Source organism: Capsicum annuum, chromosome 3 (assembly GCF_002878395.1).
Source record: "Capsicum annuum cultivar UCD-10X-F1 chromosome 3, UCD10Xv1.1, whole genome shotgun sequence".
NCBI lineage: Eukaryota > Viridiplantae > Streptophyta > Magnoliopsida > Solanales > Solanaceae > Capsicum > Capsicum annuum.
This window is the reverse complement of record NC_061113.1, coordinates 120,582,502-120,601,230: the sequence shown is the minus strand read 5'-3', so window position 1 is coordinate 120,601,230 and position 18,729 is coordinate 120,582,502.

Below are 18,729 nucleotides of genomic sequence, written 5' to 3'. Positions count from 1 at the left end.
TAGATCGGTAGGAAAAACATCAGAAAAATCATGGACAATACAAAAAAAGTCAAGTGGTGGACTCTCAACCTTAACATCCCAAACCTAAGAAAAAAATGATTCACAACCAATTGATATTAGTTTCGTAGACCATATGTATTAAATGATCCCCATTTATGTGTGACTAACAGAACCCTACCATATAACCAAGGGTATGCCAGACATAGTTAAGGTAATGGTCTTAGCAAAAACAATCCAAGACCACATGGTAAGGAGATAACCAATCCATGCCTAAAATTACATCAAAATCTACCATATCAAGCATAATGAGATCAAACTGAGTATTAAACTCCCAAATAGTCATCGAACAAGATTTATATACCTAATCCACTATTAAGAATCACCTGTGGAGGTAGCTACTCACAATGGCACAGATAAAGACTCCTAACACAAACCTAATCACGCTAGAAAATAGGAAGAAACATATGATAATATGGAACTGGGATCAAACAAAGAAGAAGCTATCTGATGGCATATAAAAATCATACTTGTGATCGAAGCATTCGAAGCCTCAGCCTTTAGTCTACCTATTACAACATACAAATAACCCTGTTCACTACTGGACTAGGTGTCTGTCCGACCACCTGTTCTACCTCTCTAGAGACTATCTCTAAGAGATGTTATCTAATTAGACCATGAATTACAAATGGCAGAAAAAGTTCTAATGCTATTTCACGAGGTAGAATATGGTGAATCATTGATTTTGATTGAAGAATATGCACCCACGAATTATCTTGTCCGCGACTTTGTTCTCAACTCTTCACACGTCCAGGGAGAGACCAGCTCTCTTTTATCTTAGAGCCTCTATTCCTTCTGTGTAGCTTCCCAAAACCCTGGAGACCACCCCCACAACCTTGTACACCACTTCTAGCTAGCGGCAGCACTTATCAAATTGGATGTGCAGTTTTAACTAAAGGCTTAATCATCCCACAATGGGGATACTCAAGGGCAAAGTTACAAAAAACCCCACAACTATAACATAACCCGAGCATCCTACTTTGTCTAAAAGGTCTAACATATTTGAAATAACTACCCTGACATATTGACATGAACTGAGTACTACTTTAACCACCAGAACTATTATAATGAGGTTAACCCCTATTTGATATCTAAAGCAATGACCGAACTAACCGACTAGTCTGACCTCGATGCTGATAAGGCTATTACTGGGGGTACCTACTGTGAAAGCCTCAACCTATGAACTATGAAACATTATGGCTACTACTATAGCAATCTTGGTAATGAGGTCTATAATTTTTCCCCCTTGGGCATTATTATTCATCTCCTATATAGAATAAACATGCTCAAAAATATCAATAAAAGACTTTCCTAAAGTCACCAAACTTTGTGTAGCCCTAGAAAGTGGTAATCTTAATTCCCTAACAAACTATCAAATCTTATAATACACCGTTTAAAGAATCATACTAAGATGCCTGGTTAAGTTATGAAATTTTGCCTTATACTCAGCCATAGCTATAGAGCCCTATCTTAAAGTAGAAAAATCATCTTAAAGACGCTCGCGCATGCTGTGTGGCATATACTTCCCAAAGAATGCCTCAAAAAGCTGAGTCCAAGTCACAGGTAGAGATCTAGTTGGCCTGGAATCAAGATAACCTCTCCACTACCTCCTTACTAGCTGAAAAGAAACAAATCCACTCCCCATGACTCGAACAACCCCAAATTCCATAACCTCTTCTCATAACTAGACAAGAACTCATAAACATCGTCTCATAGGTTCCCAGAAAAAATGGGTGGATTCAATCTCAAAAATTGGCCCAACGTCTTCTACTCCTCTGAAAACATAACTGACTGGACTACTGTTGAATATAGAACTATTGGTGCTGGCAGAATCTCTCTCATAGGCATTACTACTGCAAATTATGCCCCTAAATCAATACTACCCTGTACTATTGGCTGAGCTCTCTTGGTCAAAAGACCACCAACTAATACTAATAATTATATCAATGCATCCTAAAGGAACAAAGAAGACATAAACCCGGGTGAAGCCTGGGTTTACCCATGGATGACCTATTATTATGAAGGCAGGATGGCTGAAGTTGTCTAAATCATAGGAGCTATGAAAGGATCAAGTGATGGACCCTTGGGATAATCTTGAACTAGGGCTACTACTCTATTTTACTCCCAACCTCAGGTTCGGCCTTGATCCCTAACTGGAACTCTAGCAGTAGGCTTGGGGTTTTGATTCCCACCTCCCACACCTTATGTCCTAGATATCTATATAAAGATTGAACTAATAAAGATTAAAAACTAAATCAGCCATAACGCATGGAAATGGATTAAGAAAATGAGATTTTTCCATATAAATGCTCTGTAGCCTCCCAAAGATAGGATACAAGCATCTCTGTACCAATTTGCAGGACTCTACTAAACATCGGCTCTAATACCAACAATACCTGTGAAACCTAGGTTCTGATACAAAGATTTCACAACCTAATTTCTCAAGTCATGATGGTGCCTGCCTTATCCCACCTATAGATGCATCTACATATCATTTTGTGTGTGGAAAGGCATGCCACTTTCCTATTAAGCTTGGGCATAAGGCTTTATGGGTACTGAAGAGGCTTAATATGGAATAGTGTGATGCAACGATATTGAAATTAGAGAAGATGAATGACATTGATGAATTCCATCTCTGTGCCTATGAGATTTCTTCCTTATACAAAGAAAATATGAAATTATAATACGTCTGAAAGATTGAGAGAAGATAATTCCACCTAGGTGACTTTTTTTGCTTTAAAATTCAAGGGTTCTCTTGTTTCTTGGAATGATGAGGTCCAAATAGTCTGGACCACTCACTATGGAAAGGGTACTGCCCATGGTGCAATCAAAATAAAAGGGGATGGTGGTTCCATATTTAAGGTGAATGGTTAGTGTGTAAAACACTATATGTTAACTATAGAGAGATGTGGTCATGTGAGAAATCAGACCTTGATGAAGTCTGAGTAGTCAAGGGAGTTGGGTTGCATCATGATGTTAAATCTGGCACTTCATTAGACTCAACCCATAGGCTAGTTGGTAAGGTCTTAGAACATTGTGTCGCGATGTTAAATCAAGTTCTTTGTAGGATGTATCTCATGTTTAGTAGTTTATATTTTATAGGATAATTTGGTCTACTAGTACTGGGATTAATAAAAAAGAGGAGAGGCTGAACTATACTTTGAACTAAACCCATGAGAGTATTGTATGACTATGTAAAGATCCTACAATTATGGGTTCAATCATCTGAGCAATATGGATGAAAGTTCCATGGGTTACACAAATAAGAGTTATCCTACGATGGGTCATCATCGTTGTGGTACCCATAACCTAATCAAACTTTTACAAGTCATCAATATGGGCATTGAACCTACGAGTTTAAGGAATGATCATGGTTCGGTATCATGATTGTACTTAAGCTTTGTAGATTCTCAGGTAAGCTTTCTTACATAATCATGGTACGAGATGAATTTACGATCATGATTCATCACCATGATGGTAAAATTGATGTATGTTGGGTCCTTCAGTTAAATAAAAGCATAACCTGACCTAATTCAAATCTAAAACCCTAAACCCCATACCTCAGACTCAAGACTTATCTAAAATCACTTACACTCAAATTTCTCTCAAATTCGATCATACTCAAGCAAGAAAAAATGCATCTTCGATCTGTGTTGCAAGTATACCTATGATTTTGATTTGAAATTGAGAGGAAGAATAAAAAATTAAAAGTTCAAGTAAAACTATCAACTTCCACTTATTAATCATTAATGGGTATAACTTTTTGATGCATAAATTGTTCATGAGTATGAATACTTAAGTTTGCATGAGTACAAGAACAATGGGGAAGTCTTAAGTACCAAACATTGTTGACATTTAGGTCAATGAGGGTCGGGTTGACTCAAATTAGGGTAAAATTAAAATTGGAAAATTTGTTAAATGTTAGAGAACTCCATGACACAACCTATGATCTGGTATGTATATGCGGTCATAGGTTGGGTCATTGTGGGGACTCATTTCAGATCCTATAAGTGCTCATCCTACAAGATATTGCACAATCATCCAATCTAGGTATGATCGTGGTGTGTACTTATCTGATGTGTCATACCCTTAGTACTTGGGGATGATTGTAAAATCAATGGGTACGATTGTATCTTCATGGAATAATTATACAATCCAATCTCTGAGGTCTGTCTTTCTAGTAATTTTATGGAAATCTTTCTACGACAAGAAGGCACGATCATATGAAAGCCCATCTAATACATTTACGGAACCCATTTAACTTGTTCTAAATTGATACTAACCTTGTCCCATATAGGGTTAAATACTACCAAAGGCACAAACAAAGCTACAAAAGGAGATCTCCAAGAAGATGGCACCGAAGGACACACCTTCGACCTTTGAGAGTGAATTCGACAGTCCAAGTGGGATAAAGGTGGACTTCTCCACCAGTGTTGTAGAATAACAACACTCCCATCAGGCCATAAGGACTAAGCCAAAACAGAGGGAACAAGCCAAGGCCACAACATCTATGGCCTTGGTGGAGACTGCAACCCCGATAAACCTTCATTAGTTTGAAGAGAGAAAGACCAAGGGGATTACAATGAGAATGTTGAAGAAGAAAGTTCCTCAGAAGATGAAGATGAATCCAACCCTAAATTCTCCAAAGGTGTTTTTACTACTCTGTCATGACCCGATTTATGAGTCATGATGGTACTTACTTCATACTACCAGTAGGTAAGCAAAACTATAGCCCAGAGTTGTAAGCAATGGGCTAATTTGATAGAAATGACATAAATTCCAGAAATTTTCAAGTAAAGACTAACAAAAATAAATTAAGTAACAGTAGTACTAAAAAGAAAGGTAGATATAATAGCGATAATATTCCGTGGCCTAGTAGTGTCGATACAAGAGACATTAAAAAAGAATATGAGTATAGTAATAGTCATAAATACATTAGTCTCGAATAATGAAATACTAAACAAAATTAGTAGAAAAAGTAAAGGTCAACTCTGACTCCAAGAGCTCATCTTATCTCTAAAAAATAATTAGCATGATCTAGAATCACCGACAACCACTAGTACTCATATTTGCACCAAAAGGTACAAAAGTGTAGTCTGAGTACAAAATTCATTGGTACTCAGTCGGCATCATCAACCACTGAGCTAAATCATAATATATGTAGAATAAAAATACAAGATAAATAATCTAAGTCAGGGTAAAAGCCAAACCTGGGATAATGATCCAAATGCTATAAATAAATAAATATATAATCCAAAATAATAACATAAAAAATACATAATTATCACTACAAAAATAGCCCCAATAAGTCAACAAGTGCGAAAAGGTAAGTAACCTAATGTGAGCCCCCATAACCTCGAAGGGTGCAATCAAGAGAAGTAATAACTTAAAAGCATTCTAAGTAATCATATCTCAAAATCATAACCATGAATCCTTTTGTACCATAACATAACATAAATCGCATCTTAATTCCATACTTAAATAGAAACTCAAAATCATTATCATCATTTGCCAAACTTGAACCGAAACTCACATCATCAATTACCAAACTTGAATCAAAAACTCAAATCATAAATAATCAGACTTAAATTGAAACTCATAAGATTAATATATTGCAAAACTTGAATCGAAACTAGTATCAACTCCCAAGTACCAACCTAGCATAAGTATCCTGTAACTAATATATTCAAGATACTAAATATACAATTTAAAGGGTAAAATGTTCCTATAAGGTCTACAAGGAGCTACTAATAGTCTTGGGCTAAGGTGAGCTTAAGAGGCCCACTTCTAATCCATAAAATCCATTCTAAGGTAAATTCTGCCCCAGACAGGTCTAAGGAATCTAAAGTCACTTCTAGATATTTGATGAGCCCTATTTAGTCCTAAATAGAAATTCTACCACTAAACATGAGTAACTAAGTCATAAATATACTATGATTAAGATTAATCTAAAAGAAATGTATGACTAGCCTACCTGGACGCCGAAGAAAGCTTGGTGAAATCTGATAAATTGATGTTTTCTCATCCTAAAAAATTTCATATGATGCCACACTATCAAAATTATAATCTACTCATCAATATGAGTATAACGGTGCCCATATTATTTTTTTATGCATTGGGTCCAAAATTACGTAAGAATCCCAAGTTATGTAATCCTATATTAGGCCTGCATGTAGAATCAAACTTTTGAAATCATCAACGCGTCCCTTTATGCTCAATGGGTAAATTTTGAGCACAAATGATGCTAAAATCAACCACTAATAATCTAGGGATTTGGAAAATAATTTAGAAATCCACCATGAATTACATAAAAACTTACCAAGAATTCAGAGAAGAAATAAGTAATTCAAGCTCACAAATACTCCAAGATCATTTTTTGTCTTGACAAATGGTCATTTTCCACTGACCAGCGACTTCAACGCCGGTGATGGAGCTAAAGGGCCAGCAGGTAAGGGACCATTCTCTCTTCCTTTCTCTCCCTCTAAATTATTCTCTCTCCCCAGCTCTCTCTTTCTACCCCGAGTCTTCTTTTCCACATCACAACTGCTATCGCTGACAGATCTAGGTTTTTTGTTGGGTCAACTTCAGCAATAGCTTAGGGTAAAGCACTAACTGGAATAGGTTAAAATAGTTGGCCTAACAATGAACGCTGAATAAATTCCAACAATAATAAAGAAGATGCTCCGGCGGTATTTCTATGAGCTCTTTCCAGCAGCTATATTTCGACAACCCTTTTTCGACACTAACACTGTCGTAACTAACAAAAGCAGTAATCTGGTGACATCTAAAGATATTTCTCTAGTTATGCCTTATTGTTTTAGTTCCTGTGTATTGTGTGGTTTTACTATTTTTCATTACTGTTTTTGTGTTTATCTGCTACCGATTCTGTGGCTATAGTTATGCCCGGCTAGCTTATTAGTGGGATAGTGTATTCTCGTACATATCTGTTGTTCACCTACTATTTTCATACAGTCAATGTATTTATTTGTCAGTCTATCTGCTGGTGTGTCGGGGCTTTGTTATGATTATTAAGTAGTGGCTGTGGGGGTTGATGATAGAATAGGGTCATGTCTGAGAGATTTGAGGGAGTTAGGGTTTAGAGCAATTTTAGAAGGGAGCAGAGGGGAGGAAAGGGATGGGGGAGGGCATAGGCTGGGTGTTTAGGATGGTTCGGGAAGGGGTGAAAAAGGTAGGTAGGAGGCAAGAGGAGATAAGCGGAGGGTAGGGTCTTAGAAAATAGGGACCCTTCAGGGTAAGTTCATAGAGTTGGTGAAGATTCTTAAGAAGATAAGAATTAATATTGCGTGTGTTCAGGAGATTAAGTGGGTAGGTTCTAAGGCCAGGAATGTGGATAGGTACAAGTTGTGGCACTCAGGTAGTGAGAGGCATCGTAATGGAGTGGGCATCTTAGTGGATGGGGAGCTGAAAGGGCAGGTGGTGGAGGTTAAGAGAGTCAGTGATAGGTTGATGATGATTAAGTTAATCATTGGCAGTTTTATATTACATGTGTATAGTGTGTATGAACCGCAGATGGGATTGGGAGAGGAGGTTAAAGTGAGTTTTTAGGAGGCTTTGAACGAGGTACTGAGAAGCGTGCCTAGCTCGGAGAAGATTGTCATAGCGGGGTACTTCAATAGGCACATTGCGGTTTTTTGGGGAGGTTATGCTGAGGTGCATGGAGGGTTTGGTTTTGACGACAGAAATAGTGAGGGGGTTTCTCTGCTGGATTTTGCGAGGGCTTTGGGTTAGTGGTTCTGAATTCAAGCTTCCCAAGGAAGGAGGATCACCTTATTACTTTCCAAAGCGCATTATCCAAGACTCAAATTGATGTTTTGTTGCTTAGGAAGGGGGATAGGGTTATTTGTAAGGAATGTAAAGTCATTCCGAGTGAATATCTTTTGACTCAGCATAGGCTTCTGGTAATGGACTTATTTATCAAGAAGAGCAATAAGAGTAGGGCTGGAGAGAGGTGACCTAGAATTAAGTGGGTGGCTTAATGTCAGTTAGTATGCTGGAGTTAGAGGAGAAGGTGACAGTAATAGGGGTGTGGGAGTGTCAGGGGGACGTGGATGTTATGTGGGATAAGGTGGCCAACTACATCTGGGAGATACCTAGAGAGGTTTTAGGGGTTTTGAGGGGTCAGGCAGGACGACATAAGGAGGACTGGTGGTGGAATTAAGAAGTTAAGAAGAAAGTGGAGATTAAAAAGGGGGCGTATGTTGAGTTGACTGGGAGTAAAGATGAAGAAGAGAAGCAAGTGAATAGAGAGGTGTACAAATCTGTAAGGAAAAAGGCTAAGTAAGCGGTTACAGCTGCTAAGACAGCAGCGTTTGAGAGCTTGTATGCATGGTTAGAGGATAAAGAGGGGTAATAGGTTATATAGGCTTGCTAAGGCTAAGGAAAAGAAGGGGCGTGACCTTGAGCAAGTAAAGTACATTAAGGGGGAGGACGGTAGAGTTTTTGTGGAAGATGGTCATATTAAAAAGAGATGGCAGAAATATTTTCATAGACTTTTAAATAAGGAGGGAAACAGAGGCATTGTGTTAGGGGAGTTGGAGCGCTCGGAGGAGAGATGTGATTTTGTTTACTGAATATATTTTATGGTAGAGGAAGACAGAGAGTCTATTCTTAGGATGCGGAGAAGTAGGGTGATAGGGCCTGACGAGATTCCGGTGGATTTTTGGAAGTATGATGGTGGGGCAGCTTAAGGTGGTTGACTAATTTGTTCAATACCATTTTTAAAACTACGAGAATGCCTGAGACTTTAAGATGGAGTATGTTGATTCCATTATATAAAAATAAGCGTGACATTAAGAGTTTCAACAATTATAGGGGTATTAAGCTATTGAGTCACACTATGAAGATTTGGGAGAGGGTAGTTGAGTGGATATTGAGGAGGGTAGTGTCCATTTTAGAGAATCAATTTGGTTTTATGCATGGTCGCTCAACGACAGAGGCAATCCACCTAGCGAGAAGATTAGTGGAGCAGTATTAAGAAAAGAAGGGAGATTTGCACATGGTGTTCATCGATCTGGAGAAGGCATATGACAAAGTCCCTAGGGAGGTCCTTTGGAGATACTTAGAGGTGAGAGGAGTTCCGGTGGCATACATCAGAGCTATTAAGGACATGTACGATGGAGGAAAGACTCGAGTGAGGATGGTGGGACGAGACTCAGGGAATTTTTTGGTCGAGACAGGATTGCATTAGGGATTGACTCTTAGCCCTTTCCTTTTTGCGCTGGTGATGAACGTGTTGATGCGGAGTATTCAAGGTGAGGTGTCGTGGTGTATGTTATTTGCGGATGATGTAGTGCTGATTGATGAGACACAGGGATATCAATGAGAAATTGGAGGTTTTAAGGAAAACCCTAGAATCTAAGAGGTTCAGGTTGATTAGGTCCAAGACGGAGTATTTGGAATGCAAGTTTAGCGACTCGATTCAGGAGGACGGTGTGGTGGTAAGGTTGGATTCTCAGGATGTTTGTAAGAAGGATAGTTTTAGGTATCTGGGGTCTATGATTCTGGTAAATGGCGATATTGATGAGGATGTCTCTAAACATATTGGAGCAGGTTGGATGAAGTGGAGGCTTACCTCAGGAGTGTTGTGTGATAATAAGGTACCCTTTAAGCTTAAAGGCAAATTCTACAGAGTGGTAGTTCATCTAGCCATATTGTATGGGTCAGAGTATTGGCCAATCAAAAACTCTCATATTCAAAGATTGAAGGTAGCGGAAATGAAAATGTTGCATTAGATGTATGGCCTTACTAGAGGGGATAAAGTTAGGAATGAGGTTATCTAGGAGAAGATAGGAGTGGCCTCGGTGAAGGACAAGATTTGAGAAGGAAGGTGTAGATGGTTTGGGCATGTGATGAGAAGGGGCACGGATGCCCCAGTTTGGAGGTGTGAGAGGCTAGATTTGGATGGCTTCAAGAGGAGTAGAGGTAGGCAAAATAAATATTGGAGGGAGGTGATTAGGTATGACATAGAGCTGCTTCAAATTACTGAGGACATGACCCTAGACAGGAAGGTATGGAGGGCGCGGATCAGGGTAGACAGCTAGTGTGAGTGTGTAGGTTGTAGCTAGGTGTTAGGAGAGTTTGGGTGTGGTGGGTATATTAGGTCTATGAGTGCATGTTACTATTACATGGGTATCTATTTTCTGTTCCCCTATTCCGTATTGTTCGTATTCCTCTTATTTCCTATTTCTCTGATACTTAGGGTTATTATTTCTTATCTCTTATCTCTGTTATGCTACACATCCTATTTCATGTCTCATTACGACATTGGTATATTACTGTCTATCTTGAGCCGAGGTTCTATAAAAAACAGCCTCTCTACCTGCTCGGAGGTAGTGGTATGGACTGTATATATTTTACCCTCCCCAGACCTCACTTTATGGAAATATACTGGGTTTGTTGTTGAAACACTCCAAGATCACCTATTAATGTTTCTCCCAATTTTTTACACTTTCTAAGATTCCACACTCTTAAACTTAAGTGTAAAAGGGGAGAAATTAAACTAATTAGGCATTCAAGGCTACCCAGGTACCGCTTAAGCAAACACTGTTCCGCTTAAGCAGTCACTACTTAAGCAGCGAGGTACCATTTTCGTGGTACCAGCTGCCTGCACGTCCATCACTTAAGTGGAGCATTTGCTGCTTAGGTGACCATTTCTTAAGCAATGAATGCTTTGCTTAAGCAGCCCTTGGCTGGGCAAGCCTAGTCTCTTAAGTGATTGTCTATCCACTTAAGTTGCCTTCGCTTAAGCGATCCAAGGTGTGCTTCAGAGAATGCACCGAGTACACCATCTGAAGAGTTGGAATTTTTTCGAGTTTCCACCAACCCCCTTAGGATTCATTTTGAATCTCATGTACTTAAATAAACTATGCTACCCTATATAAGTGTTTTTTTTACTCAATAGCCTAGCTAAAATTTCCATCCGAGGTCATTTCAATTAAAAAAATAGGTCCCACACCCAAATGCCATTTTCTTAATTTATAGTGAATAATCCAAAATAAGTTTGGAGCCTTGGGACCCTAACCAAAGGCCCCCCAACGCCAAAATTAATGTTTTGGATCTGTTGAAACTTTTAAATTTGGAGTGTGTGGTTGTTTGACTGAAATTTTTACATAATAGCCAATTCTTACCAGCAAAGACTTGAAAATGGGGAACTAGCTCTAAAAAAAAAAAAACTACTCGATAATCAAGTCATAAATAACTTGGGGCAGCTATAGGAAAGCAACAAACGGTAAAAATATGTGAAGATGCAGAATATGAACTGGAAGGTCATTACAATATCCACTACTAAAAGAACTTTCATTCGTAAATGTTAAGGGTTAGGATGTTCCCAAAGCCTCAAACAGGTGAGGATACAAGGACTGCATCTCGCTCTTGAACTCCCTAGTAGCCTCCTCAATTGGGAGGGGTCTCTATAGATCCTTAACCACTAGAATCTCTCTAGATCACAACCGTCTGACGTCCCTAGATAATATGAGCATAGGCTTTTCTACGAAGGTCAACAACTGATCTAACTAAATTGAGTACCATTGAAGCATATGTGACTTATCGAGGATGTATCACCGCAATATAAAAACATGGAAAATTGGATGAACAACAGCAAAATCTGGGGGTAAGGCTATCTCATAGTCCATTTCTTCAGCTGTGGAAAGGATCTCAAAAGGCCCAATATATTTAAGGATGAGCTTACCTTTCCTATCGAACCACATCACCACCTTTATGGGTAATACTCAGAGCAATACCCAGTCACTAACTTCAAATCTCACGGCATGAGTCTACAATCTACATAAGCCTTCTGCCTGCTCTGAGCTACCCTCAACCTATCCTGAAACACCTAAACCCTATCCAATGACTCCTGAAGCAAGTCAGTACCACGGGGTCTAATCTCGGAGGTATTGAACCATCCAAATGGAGAAAAACAATGCCTACCATATAAAGCCTCAAATAGTGCCATCTCAATTCTTGATTGGTAGCTCTTATTATATGCAAACTCTACCAAAGAAAAATATTTCTCCCATTAACCTCCAAATCCATAATACAGGCTTAGAGCATATCCTAAAGAACATGAATAGTCCACTCCAACTCCCCATCGGTTTGAGGGTGGAAGGTTTCTAAGGTTTACCTGAGTACCCAAAGACTCCTAAAAATCTCTAAAATCTTAAAGTTTACACTAAGCCCCGGTCTGAAATGATAGATTTAGGCACTCCATGTAAATGGATTATCTCATAAACATAGATACGGGCTAACCTCTCAACCTTGAAGGATATCTAAATCGTAATGAAATTTATCGATTTTGTCAACCAATCCACAATGACCTAAATACCACCATAACTACAGGAGGTGCGAGTCAAACCATTAGCAAAGTCCATGGTAACCTTCTCCCATTTCTACTCAAGAATGGACAATCTCTAAATTAAGCCATATAGCCTCTGATGCTCGACCTTCACCTGCCGATAACATAGGCAACAAACTACAAAGTTTGACACATATATATTCATAGAACTCCACCAATAATGCTTTTTCATATCTCTGTACATCTTCATTGTGCCAGGGTAAATAGAATATATGGAGCTGTGAGCCTTATATGAAATTGACTAAATCAAGTCTTGAACTCTCAAAACATAAATGCGGCAATCAAACCTCAAAATACATTTAGAATCTATGTTATGCCTCTTGGACTCACCACTCAACACCTGCTCATGAATAATACTAGGTCTCATATCCTCAAATTAGCGACTCTAAATCTACTCAAATAAGTAGAACTTGCCATAAGACAAGCAAGAATCTTCCCGAAGAAAAAAATGTCAAGCCATAACATCAATTTGTATAAATAATGGATGTCCCATGTAAACATCCTGTGAGAAACTGAGATAAAATCCAAGCTACCCATACTCAATGCTTTTCGGCTTAAGAAGTCTGCTACTAAATTTGCCATATCTAGATAGTATAAGATAGAGATGTCATAATCCTTAAGCAACTCTATCCATCTACGTTGCTGCATATAATTAAGCTCTCTCTGGGTCATAAGATGTTGATGATTATAATGATCTATGTAGATCTCACAATATATGCCATAAAGACAATGCCTTATAATCTTAAGCACAAAAACTACCCTCGTGAACTCTAAATCATTAGTGGGCTAGTTACACTTGTGAACCTTCAGCTGCCTCGATGCATAAGTAATAATTCAACCCTGCTACATTAACATACAAGCAAAACTAACATCAGAAGCATCACAATAAAATAGTGAATCCCTCACCGTTAATATTAATAGCCAATATAGGAGCTGAAGTGAGAAATCCCTTAAGCTTATGATAGCTCAACTTGCATCCCTCAAACCATTGGAAATGAACTTCTTTTTGGGTCAATTTGGTCTTTAGTGTTGTGATAGTTGCAAAACCCTTAATGAAATTCCCATAGTAACTAGACATACCAATAAAGCTACGAACCTCAAATGATGATGTAGGCCTGGCCCAATCATGAATATACTCAATATTCACTGGATCCATCATAATCCCATCCTTAGACACCACATGTCCAAGGAATAGCACTAACTCAAGCCAAAATTCACACTTAGAAAATATGGCAAAAATCCTATGGTCTCTCAAAGTTTGGAGTACAATCCTCAAATACTGCATATGCTCCTCTCTACTTCTAGAATAAACAAGGATATCATGGATGAACAAAATCACAAAGGAATATAAATAAGACCTGAACTCGCAATTCACAAAATCCATAAATCTTGGTAGGGCATTGGTAAACCCCAAATACATCACCATAAACTCATAATGACCATGATAAGTCCTAAAGGTTATTTTTTAGATGTCCTCATCTCGAGTCCTAAACTGATGGTAACTAGACCTCATGTCAATCTTAGAGAACAGCACTAATCCCTAAAGCTAGTAAAATAAATCATCAATACAAGGTGTAGGATACCAATTCTTCACTTTCATCTTATTAAGCTACCTATAATCAATGGGCATACATAAGGTGCCATTCTTCTATTTCATGAACAAAACAGGAGCACCCTAAGGAGACACACTCAATCTAATAAATTTCATAACTAAAAGATTTTAAAGCTGAGAATTAGCTTCTTAAGCTCGGTAACTACCATAGGGTAATGTGCCATAGAAATATATTGGGTTCCTGGCTCAGGATCAATAACAAACTCAATATCTTGCCTATGAGGAAGACTAGGTAGACTGGTAGAAAAAATATCTAAAAACTTATAGACTATAGGACCAAAGTCAAGCGAGGGACTCACTCTGCACAATTATGAATATAAGTGAGATAAGACTTGCAACCCCTCAAAATACGTCTACTAGACCAAACATAAGAAATACTCCCTATTGTCTTGTGGGTAATCAATATCTGCCACACAACTGGGGTATGTCAAGTATGTCTAAGGTAACATTTTTGAAAAAACAAATCAAGACATCATGATAAGGGGATAGCCAGTCCATTCCTAGAATCATATCAAAATCTATCATTTCTAATATAATAAGATCATCCTGAGTATCAAGTTCTTGAACAATCACAGTACAATATCTATAACCCCAATCCACTACTAAGGAATCACCCATGGAATTAGATACTTATACGGCACAAATAATGAATCCTAAGATAACTCTACCCATGCAACATAATAAGTAGATATATAAGAATACATGGATCCCAAATAAAATAAATCAAAAATTGGTTGATGGCATACTGAAATCATATATGTAACAATATCATATGAAGACTTTGCCTTGGATCTAGCGGGTATAATATACAGCTGACCACGCCCACCACCTGGTTGGGCTCCTGACCGATCTCCTATCCTACCTACATTAAGGCTTCCTTGAGAATCATTGGGACCACTATGATGACCCTGCATACCACCTCTAGCTGGAGAAAGTACTGCCCCAATCAGTGGAACACTCTAGGCTAAAGGAACCACCACTTCATGACTAGGACACTCTCTTAATGGCTAAACGCCCCACAACCATAACATACCACCCCCAGGTGTTTTACTAAAACCTAAAGATCTTGCTGACTCATAATAACTACCATGGCTAGAATATGAACCCCTAGAAGGTTGACCACCACTCTAGCCAGGATGATTATTATAACAAGACTGGCCTTCATCGATGATCTAAAGTGTGAAATAAACAAGGCTACTAGACTGACTCTGATTTTGATAAGGTTAACGTGGAGGGTACCTACCCTCTAAATCACTACCTTTGCACTGTGAGCCACTAAGGCTCCCAATGAAGCTACCTTGGCATCATAGACTCCTATTTCTACCCCCTTGGGCCTCGCTATGTGTAAGACCCTACAAAGTTCTCTCATAGTTTAAGCCTTAGAGCGTGTTAAGTGAAGTGTAATTTTGGCTTTAAAAGATCGAGAAGTGACTTCCAAAGTGAGAAATATTTTAAACCGTGTAGAAAATTAAATAAGCTTTCCATTGATACCAAATTTTCCCAAATTCAACATTTAGGCGAAGAGTTAGAGCCATTTTAGTGAGACAGTATGCCACCTAGCAATTTAGCGCATCGCGAAGCCAACCGAAATGGCAATTGTCAAATTCTAGTGAGCCTCCGCGATTCCACCACGTTGTGGTGTCTTTCTAATTTGCAACCAAGGTGGAAACATAATTTCCACCGCGTCGCGCCAAGGCTCAATTTCCCAACTATCCAATTTCCAATAATCTAGCACGACTATGGCGCGTCGCGCCAGCACGTAAATTAGGATTTTTTTAGTTCCGGATTTTAATTCCAAGGAAAAAAAAGGTATTTTCCCAATCCCCATATATACTCTTTAATACGAGATTCAGCACATTTACACCTACATATTATTATTTTCTATCAATTTTCTTCAACAACAAGACCTAGGGTTTTTAATCCAAGACCAAAATCATCAAGGTTTCATCGTGAATCTTTCAATAATTACATAGCAAGGTATGTTGAATGTTGATTCTTGGGTTCCTTACACCCAAGAAGTTCAAGAATCCTTTTCAAAATTTCAAAGTTTATGTTTTATGAGTTTTCATGATTTATGTGAATATAAATTGAAGTTCATGTTGTTGATAAGTTTTGATTCATGTTTTGATTATAAAGATTCAAGCTTTGACCTTAGTATGTGTTGATTATGTGATGTTCATGATAAAGCCCCTTCAAGAAGCATGTTGAATTATGTAATTATGTTAATTTGGTGTGTTGAAAGTTGTATGACGAAAAGGTGCCTCTCACATGTTTGATAAATTGCTTATATAAGGAAAATAGTGTTATTGCAACATGAAGTATAATATCCCCAAGTATGTGTCAACTAGTTCATGCTAAGTGTTTGTTGAAAGGACTAAATGAATGAATTATGATATGTTGCATGTCTTCTTGTTCATATGAACTCCTTGTTGGATGCATTATGAGACAATAGCATGCTTCCCTTTACAATTACATGTTTAAGATTCCCAAGTGCTCGAGATGATGCTTCATTGGTTATATTGCGAATGATAGTCTATTGTTATGATTATTATGCAAGAGTTGTTATGTCTTATTTATTTATGTTATTAAGTCCTGGGGGTATTTAATACCCAAAAACTTAGTTGCTTGTCTAGAGCTGAGTCAGTATCAAGATAATCTCAGTCGTTCTATGATCAGTAATTTCAATTAGTGATATAAGTTAATGAAACTCAATAAATCTTAGTATTCAGTCTAATCAAACTCAGTACTCAGTTCAGATTTTGGTAAAGCTTAGTAAGTTACAGAACTCAGTCGTATTCAAATAGAAATTAAATTCAGAAGTATTCCATCAGATAATTGAATCAAGTAAAATCAATCAGAATAGTCAAGTAAGATAATCAAATCAATAACAGATTCAGTTTAGTTTAGTTCATTATGTGAATCAGTTCAGAGTCCTTCAGTTGGGGGTAGTAGCTAGCACCGAGCGAGTGCAGGGATGATGGCTTCCCATTAGAGAGCCAGTGTCTTTAGCATCAATCCCTGAACTCAAGAACTACGTAGATAGTCCAGGACCAGGAGTCGCCCATTAGATTAAGGCTTGACTATCATACTTCCTTAGGCTTGACTTCCTGTTTAGGGTTACACCTTAGAGAGGCTTGACCATAGTAGAGGTCTTTACCCATGTCACGGTATTTACACCCTTCCAGCTGGGGTTACAGGTTGGACCCTACCAGATCAGATTTGGAGCATGTTGATTAAATGAGAACTCCCACAGTTGTAGTTTTAGTATCAGTCTTCAGAGTAGCACTCAGAAATTAGGACTGTCAGATACAGTCACCCATCTCAGTATAGAACTTAGATAGTTCCACAGATTCATAGGCAACCCACTAGATAGGCCTGGTATCATGTAGAGTTAATCAAAATCAATACTAATATATCCAGAGATCACCCGTCAGATAGGCCTAATCTCAAACTCAGTCCATCACTTCTATTATTAAAAGATTCAGAGATCTTCCACTAGATAGGTCTGACCTCAGATACAGTCATTCTTTATCATTATTAGTAGATTCAGAGATCATCTGTTAGAAAGGTTTGATTACAGATTTAGTCAGCCGATAGTAGTAAGCTCAGAACTCATTCATTGATGAGTAGATTCAGTTAATCAGCTTCAGTATCATCAGATTCAGAGATCACTCACTAGTAGGACTGATCTCAACTTAAGTACTCATTTATCAATATCAGAAGATTCAGTTATTCAGTTTCTGAGTATTAGTAGTTAGTTCAAACGTCAGTAAAGCAGTATCCAAGTCTCAGTATTCAGAGTCATGATGATTTTAATTATGGTTATGCATTTATGCATATGTCCTCATTCAGTACTCTCATAATTATTCAGTTAAGCTATGTTCATGCTTAAGCCCTTGTATTTAGCATTACCTCATCTAGCATACCGATATATTCAAAGTACTGATGCATGCATTTCTCTTATGCTATGGTGTCTTATACCATAGATTCCAAAGCGCAAGATCCAGAGCACCCTTACCAGTCCAGACTTAGTCAGCAGTAGTAGACGTAGCAGTGAGTCCTCTTCATTCGAGGATGATGCTTGTTTTATTATGGAATTAGACTCAATTTATTTTTAGTAGACGGAGTTAGTTGGGGACATGCTCCATCAGCTCTATAGCTCAGACATTTAGAGGCTTTTTCAGACAGATGTATTAGTATTTAGTTTTCAGTATTGATTATTTTAGATATTTTGAACCTTATGGTAAGTTTCTACCAGTTTTTCGCATTTATTTCAGTATATTATGCAGTGCTCAGTTATAGATATCAGAAAGGCTTAGGTTATGGTCCCTCAAGGTCATGAGCATCGTGTGATGACTAGGGGTAGTCCCTGGTCATTACACTATGCATCTCCTCCAAGACCTGTACATGATTAGAAACCTCAATAAAAAATCTACCCATAACAGCCATAATTTATAAATCTTTGTGGTGAGGAAGTCTCGATCCCTAAAAAAGCACTACACTCAATCATACTCAGTCAAAAAAATAGATGCAATATGCCTAGATAACTCATGGAATTGAGCTTCATACTTCACAATAGTGATGGAGCCCTGCTCCAACCTTAAAAACTGATCCTTTAAATGATTTTTAAGACTACAAGGCATATACTTCTCAAAGAAAACCTCAATGAACTGTGTCCATGCCAATGGGG